Source organism: Chiloscyllium plagiosum, unplaced genomic scaffold (assembly GCF_037043375.1).
Source record: "Chiloscyllium plagiosum isolate Xiang-an unplaced genomic scaffold, Cpla_swu_hap1 HiC_scaffold_27, whole genome shotgun sequence".
In the NCBI taxonomy this organism is placed as follows: Eukaryota; Metazoa; Chordata; class Chondrichthyes; order Orectolobiformes; family Hemiscylliidae; genus Chiloscyllium; species Chiloscyllium plagiosum.
The window spans coordinates 39,769,638-39,784,974 of record NW_028270165.1 but is presented as its reverse complement, the minus strand read 5'-3'; the positions used below and the strand labels follow the sequence as shown (position 1 = coordinate 39,784,974).

At 47.1% G+C, this 15,337-nt stretch overlaps 2 protein-coding genes and 3 non-coding genes across 6 annotated transcripts in view; all 5 read right to left on the bottom strand.

Moving 5' to 3' along the window:
- LOC148143696 (sulfhydryl oxidase 2-like) overlaps positions 1–15,337 on the bottom strand; it is a 565,239-nt gene that overhangs the window by 317,592 nt on the left and 232,310 nt on the right. The gene's annotated exons all lie outside the window — the stretch shown is intronic.
- Positions 1–15,337, bottom strand: part of LOC148143704 (uncharacterized) — a 77,892-nt gene that overhangs the window by 24,314 nt on the left and 38,241 nt on the right. The window lies entirely within an intron of this gene.
- On the bottom strand, positions 4,662–4,733 carry trnae-uuc (transfer RNA glutamic acid (anticodon UUC)). The gene has a single exon. It is a non-coding gene; the product is annotated as a tRNA-Glu (tRNA).
- On the bottom strand, positions 7,201–7,274 carry trnan-guu (transfer RNA asparagine (anticodon GUU)). The gene has a single exon. It is a non-coding gene; the product is annotated as a tRNA-Asn (tRNA).
- Positions 14,774–14,845, bottom strand: trnae-uuc (transfer RNA glutamic acid (anticodon UUC)). Its single transcript has one exon. It is a non-coding gene; the product is annotated as a tRNA-Glu (tRNA).

The following is a 15,337-nucleotide window of genomic DNA, read 5'->3' as shown; positions in this document are numbered from 1 at the left end:
TCTATTGCAAAGTGGGCATCGCTTTCTTTGCTGCGACCGCGCAGCAGTTAACATCTGAGCCCCAAGTGTCCCAGATGAAGAGAATTCCGAGTGAAACCTTCACTCACTGAGAGTCATCCCCACGGCCCTGAGCTGAGGGACTGCAGGCAGTCCAACATGGAAGGGACGGTTAAAAATGAAGCAGTTTTGCTCCCTCAGCCTCTCTGTCCCAGAGACAGGCAGTGGGACGGCATAAACACGTAGCATCATTCTCGCGCAGACAGAAGCCGTTCAGCCCATCGCGTTCACGGCGACTGTCTGTCACTTCTCTCTCTCTCTGAGGTTATTCACAATCGGTGGTATCCGTCCTAATAGTAGGGGGCTATGTCTGAGTCGTGATACGGTTTCTGACATGCTTGTCATTCTCGTCTGAACCAGGGTGGCGAATTACTGCAAGGAATGGACAAAACCGCAAGGCATGTGTTTCAACTTTACCAGCTGATTGGCATCGCAGAGAACTGGGTTTGCGATTCAGTTCAGAGGAAACAGACGATTACCAGAATACCACTGAGACCTCTAAAATCAGGACACTTGATTTGACGAGTGCATCGATATGCGACATTTGGTAAGTGAATGCAACTTGCAGAAAGAGCACCGATCTTAAGGTGATCTTACTCGAGGTGACGTAGAACAATAGCAGAGGATGGTTTCGATCCATCGACCTCTGGGTTATGGGCCCAGCACGCTCCCGCTGCGCCACTCTGCTGCCACACGCAGCGCCCCTTCCACAGAACACTTCAGGTTTTAGTCTGGCACGCGGCAGGCACGTTCGAGCCTGATGTCAAAGACCTCCACTGCTGTCGTGTAATATACTGTTTCGCGGACGTATGGAGGCTGTGGAAATATAAACTTCTTTCTAAATTCCCACATTCTGTTGGTCGAACTGTGATTTCACACTGAATCACAACATGTGTCACAGCGCAGACGGAGGCCATGCGGCCCACCTTCGCTCTGCTGGTTCTACACTTAAGTAAACGTGTGTCTCGATTCGTTTCATTCTCTCGCCTTCTCAGCGTAAATCTGCACATCTGAACGTGACCACCGAATTCCCTTTTGTGCCCATTGAATCTTACTCTTTGTCAATGACATACAGGGACTTACTGACCCTAACCACTCCCTGTACGAAAACGTTCTTCCTAATGTCACTTTTACTTCTTTTACTCGTGACTTTAAAATTCTGCCGAATTTTTGAGGTAGAGGTAAACAGCCAAAGATAATCACCGTCACTGCTTCCGTTCTATCGACTCAACTTTGTGAAACAGTATCTTTCACTGGCAAATAAAACACCGTTGTCCTCAGGTGCCTGCTTCATTTTGACCACGACTTCACGCCCCTCACTGTTCGAGTCTCATTTCCAAACACTTGGCTCATCGCCTCAAAAGCAGCTCTGCGGGTATCTCTTGTTCCACCCTGACAGGCAGTGGGTGGCAGATTCCCGATCAGTCCCAATGTGATTGAAATATTTCAACCCCTCCACTGGTTTGCATCTTTAAAAAAGCCGTGGAACAATCTCCCTTTCCTTTTGACGGTAGTTCTCAACTGTAGTCGGCAGGGTTCACACCTGCCTGAGGAAACCGCAATGGATTTCATGTCTATCGCATTCACCTCTCGGCCCACCAATACAGAACCACACTGACAGCTTCATTTCCCAGATCTCTCTGCCTGTGGAGCTGAGAAAGAGTGAATCATTGCAGAGTTTGTTTGAATCCAATCATTTCACAGGTTTCGAAAGGGTTAAATATCTGCACATGGCGAGTCTGAAAGATGAAATGGACGTTCACTTAAAAAGAAATACAGAAATTGCAGGAGCAACTTAGCAGGTCAGGCAGCATCTGTAGAAAGAGAATCAGAGACAACATTTCAGAACTTTTTTTTTCCTCATCCAGGTGCAGCCAAACCCACTGAGTTGCTCCAGCAGTTTCGCTTTCTGTCTCGGACTGTTAGCATCCGCAGTCATTTACTTTAGAAATTCAATCAATTCAGAAACCCCTTTGTGCTTCCTCAGTTTCCGTTTGGGAAACATTTTCCTGACACCATTAAAAACGCGCAACTTTGCAGCCAAGAAAGCAGCAGGAGCGTGAACAAAAAACACGCCGACCCTGCGCAGTCTCGAACCATGAACCATCCGTTTACGAGCCGAACGCGCTGACCAATTGCGCCACAGAGACAGGCCCGAGCATCACGCGCACAGTCTCGTTGAGGAAGCTACTATTCAATTCATAATTCAACCTGCCCCGCCCAGAATTACCATTGTCTTCGATCAGTTCAAACACAGCGAATACTGCAGAAAGCCAACGGGTCGAGCTGCATCTGTGGAAAGGTAAACAGAGCCGACGTTTTGAGTGTGTTACGGTTTTTGTTCAGAACTCAGTGTTTTGCCTCTTCCCGAAGTTGGTCCAGGTCTGTGTCTCAATTGGCAAACACATGGCAAGTGTAGTGCCGCAATGTGAAGTTATCGCCTTGGCTGTTTAAAAAAAAGCAGTGCATTGTTTAAATGGTGATATATTGGAATGTGGAGAAAGTGAGGACTAGAGGTGAAAGTCGAAAAATGTGGCACTGGAAAAGCAGAACAGGTCAGGTAGCATCTGAGGAGCAGGACAGTGAACGTTTCGGACACAAGCCCTTCATCAGGAATGATGTATGGATGTACAAAGGGGTCTCAGAGTCCCTCCACACCAGTCAATGCCAGTTGTCCGGCAGATGCAGCAGGCAATGAGCGAGGCAAGTGGTATATTACGAAGAGGAATTCAGTTCAGAAGTGGGGTCATTGAACATATTCAAGGCTAAATTCATCTGAGTTTTGAACAACAAAGAAGTGGATGGTTATGGGGTGGAGGTAAGGAAATGGTTTTAAGACCAGTACAGGTCAGTCACAGAGTATGACAGCACTGAACAGACCCTTCATCCAACTCGTCCATGCTGAGTATGTTCTAAAACTAAACTCGTCCCACCTACCAGTGTTTGGCCCATAAACCTTCGAACCTTTCATATTCATGTACTTATCCAAATGTCTTTTAAACGTTGTAACTGTACGTGTATAAAATCATGAGGGGTATGGATAGGATAAATAGACAAACTCTTTTCCCAGGGGTGGGGGAGTCCAGAACGAGAGGGCATGGGTTTAGCATTAGAGGGGAAAGATACAAAAGAGATCTAAGGGGCAACGTTTTCACGCAGAGGATTGTACGTTTATTGAATGAACTGCCAGAGGAAGTGGTGAAGTCTAGTACGATTTCAAAATTTAAAAGGCATTTGGTTAGGTATATGAATAGGAAGGGTTTGGAGGAATATGGGGCCGTGTGCTGTCAGGTGGGACGAGATTGGGTTGGGATAGTTGGTCAGCATGGACAAGTTGGACCAAACAGTCTGTTTCTGTGCTGTACATCTCTGTGACTCTATGACTTCTTCTGGACATTCATTCTGCACTCAGACCACTCTCTTAAAAACGATCCTTGTTCTGTCTTTATAAAATCTTTCTCTACTCACCTCAAAATATTTGCTCCCTGATCCTGAAACCCCCAGCTGAGGGAAAGGACACCTGCTGTTCACCTCATCCGTATCCCTCATGATTTTATAATCCTCTACATGCAGTGCGTAGTGGCTCATTGAAATAATGTCCTGATGCAGCTTCGTTTGTGGGTGTTGGGATGATTGCTTCTGTGGTTAAGCACTTGGTTTGCGTGTGTTGTTTTTCTGTAGACGCTAGTGTGAAGTTCCCTATTGACTGTTCGCTCTACTGTGACATCTAAGAATGGCACTTTGTTGTTGTTCTCCTCCTCTTCAAACCAGGAGCCCCCCTCAGGCCATAGTCTCACTACTTGGAACACCAATATACAGACTAGTCAAAGGCCTCCACTGAAGAGGAGAACACCAAGTCGAAGATTCACGCCACTCCATTTTCTCCATCCAAGAATTCCTGAACACCAAAGACACTAAGTTAGAAGAGGATGGAATAATGCTGTCCTTTGACATAACAGCCCTGTTCACATTCATTAACATCAACGTGGCCAAAGAAAACTGGAGACACTACTCGAAGAACCAAAGACACAAACACAGCACCAACTTCATCAGCAAAGATAGCACAATCCAGCTCGTGGAACTGTGCCTTAACCACCCACTTCATATTCAGTAACAAGCCTCAAACAAATCAACGAAACACCCATGAAACCACCAGTATCAGGATTCCTAGCAGAAGCAATAATGCAGAGTCTCAAACCAACAGCCCTTCCAACGATCCAAACCAAACTTTGTGTCCGCCACAGTGATGACACTTTTGTCATCAAAAAATGAAGTAAATTAGAGGAAACCTACAACACCATCAACAATATCCTTACTGGCATAAAATTCACAAAAGAGAACAACAACAAAGTGCCATTTCTAGATGTCACAGTAGAGCGAACAGTCAATGGTAAATTCAAAACAGCGTCTACAGGAAAACAACACACACGAACCAAGTACTTAGCTACAGAAGCAGTGATCCCTACACATACAAACAAGCTGAATCAGGACACGATTTCAACGAGGCACGACACACTGCAGTAGCCAGTAACGACGAAGGCCAATAAGGAACTGTACAGGGATTTTAAGGAGAATGGGTAGGCAAACGACTCACAGAGAAACACTTCCCTGACCGGGAATCGAACCCGGGCCGCAGCGGTGAAAGCGCCGAATCCTAACCACTAGACCACCAGGGAGACAGCAGTGCCACCTCACAGCTCTAATGTAAATTGCTTCCCTGCCCGGAAATCGAACCTGGGCCACGATCGTGAGAAGGCTTCCACCAATGTCATTGCTTGTATCCATTGCTCCCGATGCGGTCTCCTCTACATTGGGGAGACTGGAGACTCCTCGCAGTGTCAAGTCACAGCGCTTGAGGGAACATCTCCACGACACCCGCAGCAATCAACCCCATCACCCTCTGGCCCAACATTTCAACCCCCCTCCCACTCTGCCGAGAACATGCAGGTCCTGGGCCTCCTCCATCGCCGCTCACTCCCCACCCGATGCCTGAAGGAAGCACGCCCACCTTTCGCCTCGGATAAATTCAACCCCAGGACATCAATGTGGACTTCACCAGTTTCCTCATTTCCCCTCCCCCCACCTTACCTCAGTTCCAACCTTCCAGCTCAGCGCTGTCCTCATGACCTGTCCTACCTGCCAATCTCCCTTCTCAACTGTTCGCTCCACCCTCCTCTCTGACCTGTCACCTCCATCCCCACCCCCATTCACCTATTGTACTCTTTGCTACCTTCGGCCCAGCACCCCCCAATTTATCTCGCCATCCCTGGAAGCGTCCTGCCTCTATTCCTGATGAAGGGCTTAAGCCCGAAATGTCGATTTTCCTGCTCCTCAGAAGCTGTCTGACCTGCTGTGCCTTTCCAGTACCACTCTGATCTAAACTCTGGTTTCCAGCATCTGCAGTCCCCACTTTTGCCTACCCAATAAACCCAGTGTGACGATTTCACATCAACAAACTGACACTAGCAGACACAACGTCTGCAGAAACCCTAGCCACATTACTTTACATTAAAGACATCTGTGAAATGATTTCCAGATAACTCAACCCTCTCAGCATTAAACAACGGCTAGTGAACCTTAAATACCCTATACAAACAACCCGCAAACGAATGTTATTTACAAAATACCATACAAGGAAATACATGAACTCTGCCGCACAGTTCTCTGTGGCAAGAAATGCTGGGATGAGATAAGGAAGATTTTTTCAGCCAAAACGAATCGGCACTAACTGGACAGCCATTTAAAATCAACGCTGTCAGGCCAGGATGGAAGACCGGAAGGGATAATCAGTTTTCTTATTTCCTGAAGATTTACAAAGCTGAGACTGGGTTTTGGCGTTTCTTCCCTTTCCACTCCCAGGAGCCGCAGTGGTTGGGGCGGTGAGTTGGGGAAAGTGAAATGTGCCCGTGAGCAGCGTGTGGGGCTCTTTCAGCTTCCCCTCCTCTGACAGCGCTGTGACGTGACTCTGATGTTCTCAGGGACACTTACTGACGCGAGACAGTGAAAAGAGTCTCGTTCCTGCAGATCAGGAATTCAAACCGTATGCCGGCTTCAGGACAATGAGAAAGATTAATTGGGGTGTGTGAAGAAGCTGTGAGCTGCATTTCAAACATGTAGGTGGAGTCACATGCGTCATCCATTGCGCCCCTGGCACTGTGCGGACCTGACGCCGCCATGCTGCAGAGTTCTGACGTTATACGGACATGCACAGCAATGGGAACATTCACAAGGTGAACAGCCAAAGATAATCACCATCACTGCTTCCCTTCCATCGACCCAACTTTGTGAAGCAGTATCTTTCACTGGCAAATAAAACACCTTTGTCCTCAGGTGCCTGCCTCATTTCGACCACGACTTCACGCCCCTCACTGTTCTAGTCTCATTTCCAAACACTTGGCTCATATCCTCAAAAGCAGCTCTGGGGATATCTGCTTGTTCCACCCTGACAGGCAGTGGGTTGCAGATTCCCGATCAGTCCCAATGTGATTGAAATATTTAAACCCCTCCACTGATTTGCATCTTTAAAAATCCGTGAAACAATCTCCCTTTCTTTCTGACGACAGTTCTCAACTGTAGTCGGCAGGGTTCACACCTGCGTGGGGAACCCGCAATGGATTTCATGTCCATCGCATTCACCACTCTGCCCACCAATACAGAACCACACTGACAGCTTCATTTCGCAGGTCTCTCTGCCCGTGGAGCTGAGAAAGAGTGAATCATTGCAGAGTTTGTTTGAATCCAATCACTTCACAGTTTTCGAAAGGGTTAAATATCTGCAAATGGCGATTCTGGGTGCTTCATCCCGAAAGATGAAATGGACGTTCAGTTAAAAGCAAAACCAGAAATTGCAGGAGCAACTCAGCAGGTCAGGCAGCATCTGTAGAAAGAGAATCAGAGACATTTCAGAACTTTTTTTACCTCATCCAGGAACATCAAAACTACTGAGTTGCTCCAGCAGTTTCGCTTTCTGTCTCGGACTGTCAGCATCCGCATTCCTTTACGTTAGAAATTCAATCAATTCAGAAACTTCTTTGTGCTTCCTCAGTGGAAAAGATTTCCGTTTGGGAAACATTTTCCTGACACCATTAAAAACGCGCATCTTTGCAGCCAAGAAAGCAGTAGGAGCGTGAATAGCAAACGCCCCGTCTCCGGGTGGTCTCGAACCACCAACCTTCCGGTTAACAGCCGAACGCGCTGACCAATTGCGCCACAGAGACAGGTCCGCCCAGCGCCCGCACAGTCTCGTTGAGGAAGCTACTATTCAATTAACAATTTAACCTTCCCGCCCAGAATTACCATTGTCTTCTATCAGTTCAAACACGGCGAATACTGCAGAAAGCCAACGGGTCGAGCTGCATCCGTGGAAAGGTAAACAGAGCCGACGTTTTGAGTGTGCTACCGTTTTTGTTCAGAACTCAGTGTTTTGCCTCTTCCCGAAGTTGGTCCAGGTCTGTATCTCAATTGGCAAACACATGGCAAGTGCAGTGCCGCAATGTGTTGTTATAGCCTTGGCTGTTTAAAAAAAAGCAGTGCATTGTTTAAATGGTGATATATTGGAATGTGGAGAAAGTGAGGACTAGAGGTGAAAGTCGAAAAATGTGGCACTGGAAAAGCAGAACAGGTCAGGTAGCATCTGAGGAGCAGGACAGTGAACGTTTCGGGCACAAGCCCTTCATCAGGAATGATGTGTGGATGTATAAAGGGGTGTCAGAGTCCCTCCATTCCAGTCAATGCCAGTTGTCGGGCAGATGCAGCAGGCAATGAGCGAGGCAAGTGGTATATTACGAAGAGGAATTCAGTTCAGAAGTGGGGTCATTGAACATATTCAAGGGTAAATTCATCTGAGTTTTGAACAACAAAGAAGTGGATTGTTATGGGGGGAGGTAAGAAAATGGTTTTAAGACCAGTACAGGTCAGTCACAGAGTATGACAGCACTGAACAGACCCTTCATCCAACTCGTCCATGCTGAGTATGTTCTCAAACTAAACTCGTCCCACCTACCAGTGTTTGCCCATAAACCTTCGAACCTTTCATATTCATGTACTTATCCAAACGTTGTAACTCTGCGTGTATAAAATCATGAGGGGTATGGATAGGGTAAATAGACAAAGTCTTTTTCCCTGGGGTGGGGGAGTCCAGTACGAGAGGGCATGGGTTTAGCATTAGAGGGGAAAGATACAAAAGAGATCTAAGGGGCAACGATTTCACGCAGAGGATTGTACGTTTATTGAATGAACTGCCAGAGGAAGTGGTGAAGTCTAGTACGATTGCAACATTTAAAAGGCATTTGGTTAGGTGTATGAATAGGAAGGGTTTGGAGGGATATGGGGCCGTGCGCTGTCAGGTGGGACTAGATTGTTTTGGGATAGTTGGTCGGCATGGACAAGTTGGACCAAACAGTCTGTTTCTGTGCTGTACATCTCTATGACTCTATGACTTCTTCTGGACATTCATTCTGCACTCAGGCCACTCTCTTAAAAAACGATCCTTGTCCTGTCTTTATAAAATCTTTCTCTACTCACCTCAAAATATTTGCTCCCTGATCCTGAAAACCCCAGCTGAGGGAAAGGACACCTGCTGTTCACCTCATCCGTATCCCTCATGATTTTATAATCCTCTATATGCAGTGTGTAGTGGCTCATTGAAATAATGTCCTGATGCAGCTTCGTTTGTGGGTGTTGGGATGATTGCTTCTGTGGTTAAGCACTTGGTTTGCGTGTGTTGTTTTTCTGTAGACGCTAGTTTGAAGTTCACTGTTGAGTGTTCGCTCTCTTGTGACATCTAAGAATGGCACTTTGTTGTTGTTCTCCTCCTCTTCAAACCAGGAGCCCCCCTCAGGCCATAGTCTCACTACTTGGAATACCAATATACAGACTAGTCAAAGGCCTCCACTGAAGACTAGAACACCAAGTCGAAGATTCACGCCACTCCATTTATTCCATCCAAGAATTCCTGAACACCAAAGACACTAAGTTAGAAGAGGATGGAATAATGATGTCCTTTGACATAACAGCCCTGTTCACATCCATTAACATCAACGTGGCCAAAGAAAACTGGAGACACTACTCGAAGAACCAAAGACACAAATACAGCACCAACTTCATCAGCAAAGATAGCACTATCCAGCTCGTGGAACTGTGCCTTAACCACCCACTTCATATTCAGTAACAAGCCTCAAACAAATCAACGAAACACCCATGAAACCACAAGTATCAGGATTCCTAGCAGAAGCAATAATGCAGTCTCAAACCAACAGCCCTTCCAACGATCCAAACCAAACTTTGTGTCCGCCACAGTGATGACACTTTTGTCATCAAAAAATGAAGTAAATTAGAGGAAACCTACAACACCATCAACAATATCCTTACTGGCATAAAATTCACAAAAGAGGAGAACAACAACAAAGTGCCATTCCTAGATGTCACAGTAGAGCGAGCAGTCAATGGTAAATTCAAAACAGCGTCGACAGGAAAACAACACACACGAATCAAGTACTTAGCTACAGAAGCAATGATCCCTACACATAAAACCAAGCTGAATCAGGACACTATTTCAACGAGGCACGACACACTGCAGTAGCCAGTAACGACGAAGGCCAATAAGGAACTGTACAGCGCATTTAAGGAGAATGGGTAGGCAAACGATTCACAGAGAAACACTTCCCTGACCGGGAATCGAATCCGGGCCGCAGCGGTGAAAGCGCCGAATCCTAACCACTAGACCACCAGGGAGACAGCAGTGCCACCTCACAGCTCTAATGTAAATTGCTTCCCTGCCCGGAAATCGAACCTGGGCCACGATCGTGAGAAGGCTTCCACCAATGTCATTGCTTTTATCCATTGCTCCCGATGCGGTCTCCTCTACATTGGGGAGACTGGAGACTCCTCGCAGTGTCAAGTCACAGCGCTTGAGGGAACATCTCCACGACACCCGCAGCAATCAACCCCATCACCCTCTGGCCCAACATTTCAACCCCCCTCCCACTCTGCCGAGAACATGCAGGTCCTGGGCCTCCTCCATCGCCGCTCACTCCCCACCCGATGCCTGAAGGAAGCACGCCCACCTTTCGCCTCGGATAAATTCAACCCCAGGACATCAATGTGGACTTCACCAGTTTCCTCATTTCCCCTCCCCCCACCTTACCTCAGTTCCAACCTTCCAGCTCAGCGCTGTCCTCATGACCTGTCCTACCTGCCAATCTCCCTTCTCAACTGTTCGCTCCACCCTCCTCTCTGACCTGTCACCTCCATCCCCACCCCCATTCACCTATTGTACTGTTTGCTACCTTCGGCCCAGCACCCCCCAATTTATCTCGCCATCCCTGGAAGGGTCCTGCCTCTATTCCTGATGAAGGGCTTAAGCCCGAAATGTCGATTTTCCTGCTCCTCGGAAGCTGTCTGACCTGCTGTGCCTTTCCAGTACCACTCTGCTCTAAACTCTGGTTTCCAGCATCTGCAGTCCCCACTTTTGCCTACCCAATAAACCCAGTGTGACGATTTCACATCAACAAACTGACACTAGCAGACACAACGTCTGCAGAAACCCTAGCCACATTACTTTACATTAAAGACATCTGTGAAATGATTTCCAGATAACTCAACCCTCTCAGCATTAAACAACGGCTAGTGAACCTTAAATACCCTATACAAACAACCCGCAAACGAATGTTATTTACAAAATACCATACAAGGAAATACATGAACTCTGCCGCACAGTTCTCTGTGGCAAGAAATGCTGGGATGAGATAAGGAAGATTTTTTCAGCCAAAACGAATCGGCACTAACTGGACAGCCATTTAAAATCAACGCTGTCAGGCCAGGATGGAAGACCGGAAGGGATAATCAGTTTTCTTATTTCCTGAAGATTTACAAAGCTGAGACTGGGTTTTGGCGTTTCTTCCCTTTCCACTCCCAGGAGCCGCAGTGGTTGGGGCGGTGAGTTGGGGAAAGTGAAATGTGCCCGTGAGCAGCGTGTGGGGCTCTTTCAGTTTCCCCTCCTCTGACAGCGCTGTGACGTGACTCTGATGTTCTCAGGGACACTTACTGACGCGAGACAGTGAAAAGAGTCTCGTTCCTGCAGATCAGGAATTCAAACCGTATGCCGGCTTCAGGACAATGAGAAAGATTAATTGGGGTGTGTGAAGAAGCTGTGAGCTGCATTTCAAACATGTAGGTGGAGTCACATGCGTCATCCATTGCGCCCCTGGCACTGTGCGGACCTGACGCCGCCATGCTGCAGAGTTCTGACGTTATACGGACATGCACAGCAATGGGAACATTCACAAGGTGAACAGCCAAAGATAATCACCATCACTGCTTCCCTTCCATCGACCCAACTTTGTGAAGCAGTATCTTTCACTGGCAAATAAAACACCTTTGTCCTCAGGTGCCTGCCTCATTTCGACCACGACTTCACGCCCCTCACTGTTCTAGTCTCATTTCCAAACACTTGGCTCATATCCTCAAAAGCAGCTCTGGGGATATCTGCTTGTTCCACCCTGACAGGCAGTGGGTTGCAGATTCCCGATCAGTCCCAACGTGATTGAAATATTTAAACCCCTCCACTGATTTGCATCTTTAAAAATCCGTGAAACAATCTCCCTTTCTTTCTGACGACAGTTCTCAACTGTAGTCGGCAGGGTTCACACCTGCGTGGGGAACCCGCAATGGATTTCATGTCCATCGCATTCACCACTCTGCCCACCAATACAGAACCATACTGACAGCTTCATTTCGCAGGTCTCTCTGCCCGTGGAGCTGAGAAAGAGTAAATCATTGCAGAGTTTGTTTGAATCCAATCACTTCACAGTTTTCGAAAGGGTTAAATATCTGCAAATGGCGATTCTGGGTGCTTCATCCCGAAAGATGAAATGGACGTTCAGTTAAAAGCAAAACCAGAAATTGCAGGAGCAACTCAGCAGGTCAGGCAGCATCTGTAGAAAGAGAATCAGAGACATTTCAGAACTTTTTTTACCTCATCCAGGAACATCAAAACTACTGAGTTGCTCCAGCAGTTTCGCTTTCTGTCTCGGACTGTCAGCATCCGCATTCCTTTACGTTAGAAATTCAATCAATTCAGAAACCCCTTTGTGCTTCCTCAGTGGAAAAGATTTCCGTTTGGGAAACATTTTCCTGACACCATTAAAAACGCGCATCTTTGCAGCCAAGAAAGCAGTAGGAGCGTGAACAGCAAACGCCCCGTCTCCTGGTGGTCTCGAACCACCAACCTTCCGGTTAACAGCCGAACGCGCTGACCAATTGCGCCACAGAGACAGGTCCGCCCAGCGCCCGCACAGTCTCGTTGAGGAAGCTACTATTCAATTAATAATTTAACCTTCCCACCCAGAATTACCATTGTCTTCTATCAGTTCAAACACGGCGAATACTGCAGAAAGCCAACGGGTCGAGCTGCATCCGTGGAAAGGTATACAGAGCCGACGTTTTGAGTGTGCTACCGTTTTTGTTCAGAACTCAGTGTTTTGCCTCTTCCCGAAGTTGGTCCAGGTCTGTATCTCAATTGGCAAACACATGGCAAGTGCAGTGCCGCAATGTGCAGTCATAGCCTTGGCTGTTTAAAAAAAAAGCAGTGCATTGTTTAAATGGTGATATATTGGAATGTGGAGAAAGTGAGGACTAGAGGTGAAAGTCGAAAAATCTGGCACTGGAAAAGCAGAACAGGTCAGGCAGCATCTGAGGAGCAGGACAGTGAACGTTTCGGGCACAAGCCCTTCATCAGGAATGATGTGTGGATGTATAAAGGGGTGTCAGAGTCCCTCCATTCCAGTCAATGCCAGTTGTCGGGCAGATGCAGCAGGCAATGAGTGAGGCAAGTGGTATATTACGAAGCGGAATTCAGTTCAGAAGTGGGGTCATTGAACATATTCAAGGCTAAATTCATCTGAGTTTTGAACAACAAAGAAGTGGATTGTTATGGGGGGAGGTAAGAAAATGGTTTTAAGACCAGTACAGGTCAGTCACAGAGTATGACAGCACTGAACAGACCCTTCATCCAACTCGTCCATGCTGAGTATGTTCTCAAACTAAACTCGTCCCACCTACCAGTGTTTGCCCATAAACCTTCGAACCTTTCATATTCATGTACTTATCCAAACGTTGTAACTCTGCGTGTATAAAATCATGAGGGGTATGGATAGGATAAATAGACAAACTCTTTTCCCAGGGGTGGGAGAGTCCAGTACGAGAGGAAATGGGTTTAGCATTAGAGGGGAAAGATACAAAAGAGATCTAAGGGGCAACGTTTTCACGCAGAGGATTGGACGTTGATTGAATGAACTGCCAGAGGAAGTGGTGAAGTCTAGTACGATTGCAACATTTAAAAGGCATTTGGTTAGGTGTATGAATAGGAAGGGTTTGGAGGGATATGGGGCCGTGCGCTGTCAGGTGGGACTAGATTGTTTTGGGATAGTTGGTCGGCATGGACAAGTTGGACCAAACAGTCTGTTTCTGTGCTGTACATCTCTATGACTCTATGACTTCTTCTGGACATTCATTCTGCACTCAGGCCACTCTCTTAAAAAACGATCCTTGTCCTGTCTTTATAAAATCTTTCTCTACTCACCTCAAAATATTTGCTCCCTGATCCTGAAAACCCCAGCTGAGGGAAAGGACACCTGCTGTTCACCTCATCCGTATCCCTCATGATTTTATAATCCTCTATATGCAGTGTGTAGTGGCTCATTGAAATAATGTCCTGATGCAGCTTCGTTTGTGGGTGTTGGGATTATTGCTTCTGTGGTTAAGCACTTGGTTTGCGTGTGTTGTTTTTCTGTAGACGCTAGTTTGAAGTTCCCTGTTGAGTGTTCGCTCTCTTGTGACATCTAACAATGGCACTTTGTTGTTGTTCTCCTCCTCTTCAAACCAGGAGCCCCCCTCAGGCCATAGTCTCACTACTTGGAACACCAATATACAGACTAGTCAAAGGCCTCCACTGAAGACTAGAACACCAAGTCGAAGATTCACGCCACTCCATTTATTCCATCCAAGAATTCCTGAACACCAAAGATACTAAGTTAGAAGATGATGGAATAATGATGTCCTTTGACATAACAGCCCTGTTCACATCCATTAACATCATCGTGGCCAAAGAAAACTGGAGACACTACTCGAAGAACCAAAGACACAAATACAGCACCAACTTCATCAGCAAAGATAGCACTATCCAGCTCGTGGAACTGTGCCTTAACCACCCACTTCATATTCAGTAACAAGCCTCAAACAAATCAACGAAACACCCATGAAACCACATGTATCAGGATTCCTAGCAGAAGCAATAATGCAGTCTCAAACCAACAGCCCTTCCAACGATCCAAACCAAACTTTGTGTCCGCCACAGTGATGACACTTTTGTCATCAAAAAATGAAGTAAATTAGAGGAAACCTACAACACCATCAACAATATCCTTACTGGCATAAAATTCACAAAAGAGGAGAACAACAACAAAGTGCCATTCCTAGATGTCACAGTAGAGCGAGCAGTCAATGGTAAATTCAAAACAGCGTCGACAGGAAAACAACACACACGAATCAAGTAATTAGCTACAGAAGCAATGATCCCTACACATACAAACAAGCTGAATCAGGACACTATTTCAACGAGGCACGACACACTGCAGTAGCCAGTAACGACGAAGGCCAATAAGGAACTGTACAGCACATTTAAGGAGAATGGGTTGGCAAACGATTCACAGAGAAACACTTCCCTGACCGGGAATCGAACCCGGGCCGCAGCGATGAAAGCGCCGAATCCTAACCACTAGACCACCAGGGAGACAGCAACGCCAGCTCACAGCTCTAATGTAAATTGCTTCCCTGCACGGAAATCGAACCTGGGCCACGATCGTGAGAAGGCTTCCACCAATGTCATTGCTTGTATCCATTGCTCCCGATGCGGTCTCCTCTACATTGGGGAGACTGGAGACTCCTCGCAGTGTCAAGTCACAGCGCTTGAGGGAACATCTCCACGACACCCGCAGCAATCAACCCCATCACCCTCTGGCCCAACATTTCAACCCCCCTCCCACTCTGCCGAGAACATGCAGGTCCTGGGCCTCCTCCATCGCCGCTCACTCCCCACCCGATGCCTGAAGGAAGCACGCCCACCTTTCGCCTCGGATAAATTCAACCCCAGGACATCAATGTGGACTTCACCAGTTTCCTCATTTCCCCTCCCCCCACCTTACCTCAGTTCCAACCTTCCAGCTCAGCGCTGTCCTCATGACCTGTCCTACCTGCCAATCTCCCTTCTCAACTGTTCGCTCCA